The sequence below is a fragment of the Mustela nivalis genome, assembly GCF_964662115.1.
Source record: "Mustela nivalis genome assembly, chromosome: 9".
Taxonomy (NCBI): Eukaryota; Metazoa; Chordata; class Mammalia; order Carnivora; family Mustelidae; genus Mustela; species Mustela nivalis.
Genome location: NC_139028.1, coordinates 92,943,127 through 92,951,523, shown reverse-complemented (window position 1 = coordinate 92,951,523; position 8,397 = coordinate 92,943,127). Strand labels below are relative to the sequence as shown.

At 45.0% G+C, this 8,397-nt stretch overlaps 1 long non-coding RNA gene across 1 annotated transcript; it reads right to left on the bottom strand.

Annotated features, from left to right (window-relative positions):
- Window positions 1–1,858: 1,858 nt before the first annotated feature.
- Window positions 1,859–7,462, bottom strand: LOC309840806. Its single transcript, XR_014298806.1, has 3 exons — window positions 6,587–7,462; window positions 3,484–3,573; window positions 1,859–2,628 (listed from the first exon to the last, which is right to left on the bottom strand). It is a non-coding gene; the product is annotated as an uncharacterized lncRNA (long non-coding RNA).
- Window positions 7,463–8,397: the final 935 nt, after the last annotated feature.

The following is an 8,397-nucleotide window of genomic DNA, read 5'->3' as shown; positions in this document are numbered from 1 at the left end:
CTCATTAGTCTAGAGCTAACCAGGTGTGATTACAGAGCCGAGCCTTTTGCATAACTAAGGCTTTCAAATTATGGCAAATAAGGGAGCCCATGTGGCTGGTGCACCCTAGAATCGCCAAGGAGGCCAAGGTGCCTCTGGATTCTAGAAAGGTCCATGTCAGGTACAAAATGGTCTTCTACAGAACTTTCGAAGCTAAGATAGTATGCTAATAGGTCAAGTCCCACAGTTTGGTGTGGTAGCTAACATGAATTTTTAAAGATGAAATTTGAATTAGTAGTGTGAGACTTTATATAGGTGCCTCGTCCATTCTTTTTTTTTTTTTTAATTTTATTAATGTATTTCATAGACAGAGATCACAAGTAGTCAGAGAGGCAGGCAGAGAGAGAGGAGGAAGCAAGTTCCCTGCTTAGCAGAGAGCTTGATGCAGGGCTCGATCCCAGGACCCTGAGACCATAACCTGAGCCAAAGGCAGAGGCTTTAACCCACTGAGCCACCGAGGCGCCCCAGAGCCTTGTCCATTCTTAACACTTGACTGCATTCTTGCCTGCGACTTCTCTGACCTACTCTGATGTCCTCATAATATGCCCCTTTTGTTTCCTTGTGTTCACTTAAGCTGGTTTCTGTTGCAACCAAAGAGACTTGAGGAATGTAGGAGGGCATCACTCTGTTTTACAAGAGAGTAAGCAGAGGCTCAGAGGGCTGGGGACTGTGCCTACCACTGGGTCTTGAACTCAGGACTCTGCCTCTAAATCTCAGGTCTTCTGATTCTAAGTTCCATGCTCTTTTCTCTACCTGACCTCACCTACGAACCCTCCCCTTTATCATCCACTTATATCCAAAGAATGCCACTGTTTCTCCTTCACTGTTACAGAAACTAGGCATCCCTCATGATCTGCCCACAGTTGCATGGCAATTCCAACGAGTGGTGGGTCTCCTCAGGCTTTCTCCAGAAAGCCCCTTTCTGCCTGAACTTGCCTCATAGACGATTTCAAAAGCAAAACCTTTCTGCTGGCAAACGGTAACAGCTGCTTCTCTTCAAAACACCCAAAGGGTAAAACTTCTGGGCTCCGATGTCAGGGCATAACATGCTGGCCAAGTCTGGATGGGGCTCAGTGTTAACTCCTGCAGGAAAGGATATAGGTACTGAACTTGGATGTGAGGCCAGGCCAAAACCCGTTTGATTGGTGGATACTGTTGCTCAGCCACAGTCGACCTTGGCTTTGCAAGGCATGGCGTGGGTGAGAAAGAAACTTGAACTTAATTGGGGGAGGAACCAGCAAGGGAAGGGAAAAGAGAAAGGAGAGACATCTTGAGTCTGTGAGTGGTAGAGGAAGGACAAAAGATACAGACATAAACCCACCATGACATGAAGGGAAATAAGCCTGCGTCTCCCTCTCCCTCTGCCGCTCCCCCTGCTTGTGCTCTCTCTCTCTCTGTCAAATAAATGAATAGAATCTTAAAAGAAAATAAATTCATCCATATTCCTACCTGCATCAATATCTCATGACATTTTTATTGCTGGGCAGGATTTCGAGGGTGTCATATTTGTTTATACATTCATCTGTTACTGGACTTTTGTGTCACTTCTGCTTTGGGGCAATTATAATTTGGGCACAATAATAAAGTTATAACAAACATTCAAAAAAAAAAATGAAGGGAAATAAAAGTCTTCTAACCATCCACCAGGAATTTAATGGACCTCTACTGTATACATTACATGGACTAGAACCAAGGAAAAAGCAAAGAGGAACAGGACCTGACCTCTCTTCTCAAAATGATTGAGGTCTAGATAGGGACTGGCCAGTCACTTCTTTGCACCAAATACTACTCTAAGTGGTAGGAATCCAACAGGAAAAAAAAAAAAAAAAAGTCCAGTGTTTTATTGTCACTGAGGCAGCTGGGGGAGGGAGCAGCTGGGGGAGGGTACATTTAATATGGTTGACAGGATAGTCTGTCTGAGGGTGGGACATTTGAGTCACATAAAAATATTAGAGAAATGCTTTCAAAGAAAAAGGCACAGCAAATGTAAAGGTTTGAGATGAGAATACTCTTGGTGTGTTTGAAGAAGAGAGAGGACCAGTGAGGCTGGAGGGAGAGAGCGAGCCAGCTAGTCAAGGGATCAGAAAGGAGACTGTAAAGGAAGCTGAGCTGTCGCTCTTGTGTGGCTTTGCAAGCCACAGGGAGAAGTCAGATTCTGTGCTGATTTCAGTGGTATGATTCCCGTGGGTTTTCCTTCACTTTCCAGCTCTGATTAACTAGCCGGGACTGCTTAGGTCACTGTGATGACGAGGATTCTGAGGTTTGACAACTCAGTGGGTAAGAGTTCAGTGATGGGTTAAGAATATATGTCACATGTTTGAGATGAGGCATTCAATGGTTGAATGATCAACATTCCCCATCTCGGATCTGGATGGAATATTAAGTTGTATCTGTCAGGCTAGTCCCAGGTTATGCTGCAGGAACAACATCACTAAAATCTCCGTGAATCAAGGCAATCCTCCAAGTGACTTCTTGCCATGCGAAATCTCCTGTGGGTCCAGGCACTTCTTCAAGGCAGCTGTCTTCCAGGCAGTAACTCAGTGATTCTGAGTGGTTTGATTTTACGGCATCTCCACATTAACAGAATCACTGCATCAGGGAAAGAGAACAGTAGAGGATCTGACACCAGCAATTAAACACTTTGGCACAGAAATAATATGTGCCATTTCTGCTCATATGCCATTGGCTAAAACCAGTGACATGACCCCACCTAACTGCAAGGGAGCTGAGGGAGGGTAATTCGCCCAGGAGCTCAAAGGTGCAGAAGAACCAAGCATAAGCAAGGAGTAAAAATCTAGCACGTAAGTCAACTTTAAAGAAAGTCCAGTAACCCTCCGATGCAGTTTGACACGAACTGGCTCAGGAACCGTCAATAAAAAAGGAGTTTACAAAGTAGTGAGAGTGACCAGGTCTTGTTCCAAAAGTTTCTATAGAGAATCTTTCAACTAAATAAATAGTCTTGTTAGAAGGTCACCCTCCGGCTCCATCTTACCCACTCCAAACCCATTAGATCCCACCCTTTTCTTGGTCCAACCCCATCCACTAGTCTACAAGAGAGTCTTTGCACTTATCTGACTCTTTAAACTTATCACTTTGGATACAATAACGTAGGATGCTAAAGAGTGTTATTCATTTGCTATGTAACCTTGGACAATTCACTCAGGTTCCTAGAGTTCATTACTCATTTAATGCTTTATATAATTATTGTGAGAATTGAAGTATATAATGTAATGATGTATTTGTTTATCTTAACTTAGGGTTTGGAATAGGGCAGGGTCCAAAAAATTGTAGTTACTATTATTTTTAAAAAGAAAGCCTTTAATTTTTATTAACAAAAAACACAGAAAAAAAAGTAGTTCAAGGGTTTGTTCAGTAGCTCAGTCATAGCATAATAGTATTATAGACACAAAATCTGTTCATTTTTCTGTACCACTCTCAACATACCAGCTCCCTCTCTCAATGATTTTTTGCCTCATGTCACAAAATAGTTGCTGCAGATCCAGGCATTATATCCTCACTTGTCAATGTCCAAGGCTGAAGAAAAAAGGTAGGCAAGAAGAAAAAGATCTTTCATCACAGGTTTTCTCTTTTATTCAAAGAGAAAAATTATCCTTAAAATCTCATCATCCCCCAGCCAACCTCTTCATGTCTCAGGTTCTGGGTTTTCAAACCCAGATGTAGTTAACAATTATTTTCACCCTCCCTTCCTTTAAATTCTATCCTTTCTTGGCTTTATAGATACTGCCCTAGCCCATTTTTCGTTCTATGTTTCAGACAGATTTCTCTTTTTGTACCTTGTAGTCTAATTTTAGCTACTGACAAATCAACTCAGAAATACATCATGGCTCAAATACATAGAAACTTATTTTTGAATCATCTAATACTCATAAGATAGGGGTTTCTGGATAGATAGGATAGTGTGGGGAGGATGGAGGATTCAGGGTGATGGAGGCTCTATAATTCTCAACACATGAGTTCCAAATCTGCTGGGGTATTCCTCATTCACTCAGTGGAAGGAAAAAGAGAATGGAGGAGCACTATTTGTGGGGGTTTTATGAGCCAGGCCGGGTGTGGGACCATCACTTTCATTTAGGACTCACTGAACTGGGTTCTAGCCACGCCTAATTGCAAGGTAAGCTGGGAAATGGAGTCCCCCTGTGGATCCAGGGAAGGGGAAGAAAGTGGAGTTGAATTCCGCCCTGGCTCTTCCTGTGAGCGCTTTCCTGCATTCCTTCTCCTGATGTAGACGCCCTCAAGTAGATGCCTAGGTTTGTATCTGCTTCTTCACTTTTTCGCAAGGCTTACTTCACCCACGAGGCCACGGCCATGAGAAAGAAGACACCATGCTGACCTCACTCACTGAACACGCCACCATCTTCCAAGAGCCCTGCACACTTTTCTTCTCGTCTTCCCCTCGAATATTGGGTAAGTTCAACTGCAGACATCAGGAGAAGGTTTGGGGTAAAAAGAAAGAGAATGGGCTGCCCACATGGGTTGTCTTGATTCCAAACCCAGCTATCTGGGACCTTGAGCACAGTTTATAGGCAGGAAATGGTCCATGTAGTCCTGGGCTATAAACCTGTGGCTTCCTCTGCCAACTCGTTGGGACATTGTGAGACTGGTTTTAATACTATTCATAAACTGCTCTGAGACCATTTCCCAAAATATTAATTTCAAGGGTGCTCCTCAATAAAAGGCTTTTCATAAGCAAATACGTTTGGGAAACACTAGGTTGAAACAGGGGACTAGGTCTCCTCACTATAAGTGTTTTTCCTTGTTTATTCCTGCATCACCCATTTTTTGAGCACTTGCTAGCATTGGGCACCGTGCTAGGCACTGCGGATCCGTGGTCAACACGCCCATGTAATCCCTATCCTCTAGCAACATAAAACCTAACACTAATACATACTGTAGTTCTCCAAGAGGGGGCCATGTTATTCAGCTTTTCCCAAAATTATTTGACCACAGACACTTTTTTTTTTTTTTTTAAAGTAAAGAGTATAATAAATTCCCATACACCCATCACCCAATTTCAACAATGACCAACTCAGGGCCCATTTTATCTATCTGCACCTCCTACTTCCTTCCCCACTACCTGATTATTTTGAAACAAATTCCAGACATCATATCTTATTTATATGTAAATATTTCAATATGTATCTCTAAAAGATAAGGGCTCTTTGATGTAAAGTAAGTAAAATACTATTATGTCATTGGTGATTTCAAATTTTCTCCAGAAGTTTTTATATGTAATATTTGAAAAATACATTAAGATGCAATCTACGTAACTGGCGTATTGAGGTGCATGGGCGTGTGTGCACATGCACATGCGCAGTCACACACATGCACACCCGGAGTAGCTGTGACATCATCTCCAAGGAAACACCTTAGTCCTGAGGGCAGTCTCCACCACACACTGGGTGGACCCGTTCTGCTGGCAGTAGAGCTGGGAAGGAAGTTCTGCCCATCCTCACGGACCCCAGTCCTATGGGAAATGGGGGTGAGGGGGATGTGGTCCCTTCTTACAAGTGCTGTCAGGTGGCCTCTGACAAGTGACATGGGGGAGGGTGACCAAATCTGGGCAGTTGGAGGCAGGGCCACAATATGACATTGTTCAGACAAGTTTTTATCAGTCTTTCTTCCGCCAGCCAGCTGATGCTCCAGTGTCTACCATCTGACCTTCTACAGCCTTCTCGGTCACTTTAGCCTCTGCATCAATACATTTTGAAGACCATTCCTCATGAGTGAGTTTGGCCCAGTGGTAGTCGGCGTGGGCAGGAGCACGGGAACTCTGAGCATTCAGGAAAAGCCAGAAGGAAACCCCAGAGAGAGGATGGACCGAAGATGTATTTGGCTTTGGTGCTCATTGTACCTGATCTGGCCTCAGAAGCAACCATTGTCCCCTTTCCCAGTCCAGAGGGGGGCAATGCCAAGGACGGTTGGCACTTTTCAAGCCTTGGCTTACACTTGTTCGAGGATGGAAAAATTTATTTATTCTGGCCCAGGCTCGTGGGGCTGGGGGACTCCCAGGACAGGGGGCCTGTATCTCCACAGGTAAACCCACCAGCAATGGCACTTCCGCTGCCTCATCTCGTGGGAAAGAGCCCCATGTCCAGCAGCCGATGCCCGCTCCTCTTAGAGCTGCGTTCATAATCACCAGCGCTGGGCACGGTGCGCGGGGTGGGGATGTGAGCAGAATGCACAGGGGGTTGTTGGGAATCCTATCAGCTTCTCGATGCTTTTTTTCATGTTTCTCAGCCCCCATTCTCTCCGTCTCCTTTTAACTTCCCTTTTCCTGCTGCTCGACCTCTCTCCCCTGCCTCCCTTCATTCCTGCCTCTTGACTGGCTTCGCCCCCCACCGGCCATATACATTCTCTTCCTTAAAACTTGAATCTCTCTCCCCTCACCTTGGTCAGCCCACCTGCCACCTCCTCAACCAGGGTTTGTCCCTTCTCTCTTCCCCACCCACGGAGTGTTAGTGCCTGGCGGCCTGGCTTAGACTTCTCTCGTGTTTCCATTCTCATCACACGCAATCTGGAAACTCACCTTCAGAGCAGGAGGATGGCTCCTCTTCACACCTCTCTCTTCCGCTAAGAAGCAGTGACAGACTTCTCTAGTCCTTTGTTAGAGAGAAAGCCAGAATAGCAGGAAGTTATCACGTGGGGTGGGCATGGAGGACACGGGGAATGCATTGGTGACTCAGTGATTACAGAGCCCCCTCCCCACAGGAGAGATGTGAGAATAAGGAAAGTACCAGTTATCAGGAGAAGGGTTTCTTCAGGGCATCTCTCTGAACTCCATGCTGTAGGAATGGCTGTTGTCAGGGAAAGTTAGAAAATCTGAGAATCAGAGAGGTTAAGTGACTTGCTCATAGTCATACAGCAGTGGAGCTAGCACAAAAACGTGGCCTCATGTCAAGCCCTTGTTTTGTCTACTACACTAAGGGCTGCCGCAGACTGTAGAACCCTGCTGACGGACTGCTTTTTCCCCTCTGAACCATCTGAGAAAGTCTCTCACCATCATCCAGCACCTGAGCATTTGTTTTTCTCTTTCCTGCCCTTTACTGATTTGCATCTCATTTCCTCTAGAAAAGTTTATGGTGTCTATGTCTTTGCCTCCTCCGCTGTCCTGCCCTACCCGCTTCTCTGCCCACGTCTCTGTGATGTCACCAGCCCCGTGGGCCAATTCCAGAGAACCTCTCTACTTTGTGGAGCTTCAGGGTTCAAGCTGTCTGGAGTCAGGGCCAAAGTTTCCTGTCCTTGTGGGATGCTTACAGCAACCTGCACGGGTGACTTCGGGGTCTGCTTCAAGGTAAAGGAGACCTGGGAGCAGGAGAGGAGAATCTTACGCAACTGACCTTCTCAAGGGCAGGCTAATAAGTGCAGGCTGGATGGAGGCTGAGCCGAATTAAACTCCCCAAGATATGCCCAGTGACCCCTCTCCCCTCCAGTGTGATTCTACTTCAGTGTCCCATGCAGATCTGTTCTGCTTTTATTGACAAGGTAGTGCCTCTGCAATGTTGAAAATACTTTTGGAAGAAAAAAGTCACCCAGATTCCACTTGTTATTAAAAGTTATTTTGCTCTTGTGTATTTTCTTTTCAGTTTTTGGATCACATATGGGCACATTAAGGTTTTTTCCTACCTATTGCCATTGTGGTGTACACAGCATTCTCCTTCCTGCTTTGTTACCCTAGCATTTATTCTGTAGTGTTCATTTTTCAACACACATTCCAGAATTACCATTTTATTATTTTTTAAAGATTTATTTATTTATTTGGTTGGGGGGTAGAGGCAGAGGGAGAGAGAGAGAGTCTCAAGCAGACTCCACACAGAGCATTGGGCCCCACTGTGGCTGGATTTCACAACCTGAGCCCAAGCCAAGAGTCAGACACTTAACCGACTGTGCCACCCAGGCACCTCCAGAATTGTGATTTCAAAATTATGTCCAGCATTTCATTGATCGGATACAGCTTAGTGTGTTAAAATATTTCTTTGCTGGGTGCGTGAGTGGCTCAGTCATTGAACGTCTGCCTCCGGCTCAGGTCAAATCCCAGGGTCCTGGGATCGAGCCCCACATTGAGCTCCCTGCTTAGCAGGAAGCCTGCTTCTCCCTCTCACACTCCCTCTGCTTGTGTTCCCTCTCTCGCTGCGTCTCTCTCTGTCAAATAAATAATATCTTTAAAAAATATATTTCTTTGCTGGTGTATGTTTAAATTGCTTCCTCTGGTCACAATTATATAGAACATTCTAATGGGCATTTTTTTTTAAGATTTTATTTATTTATTTGACAGAGAGAGATCACACATAGGCAGAGAGGCAGGTAGAGAGAGAAAGGAGGAAGCGGGCTCTCTGACGC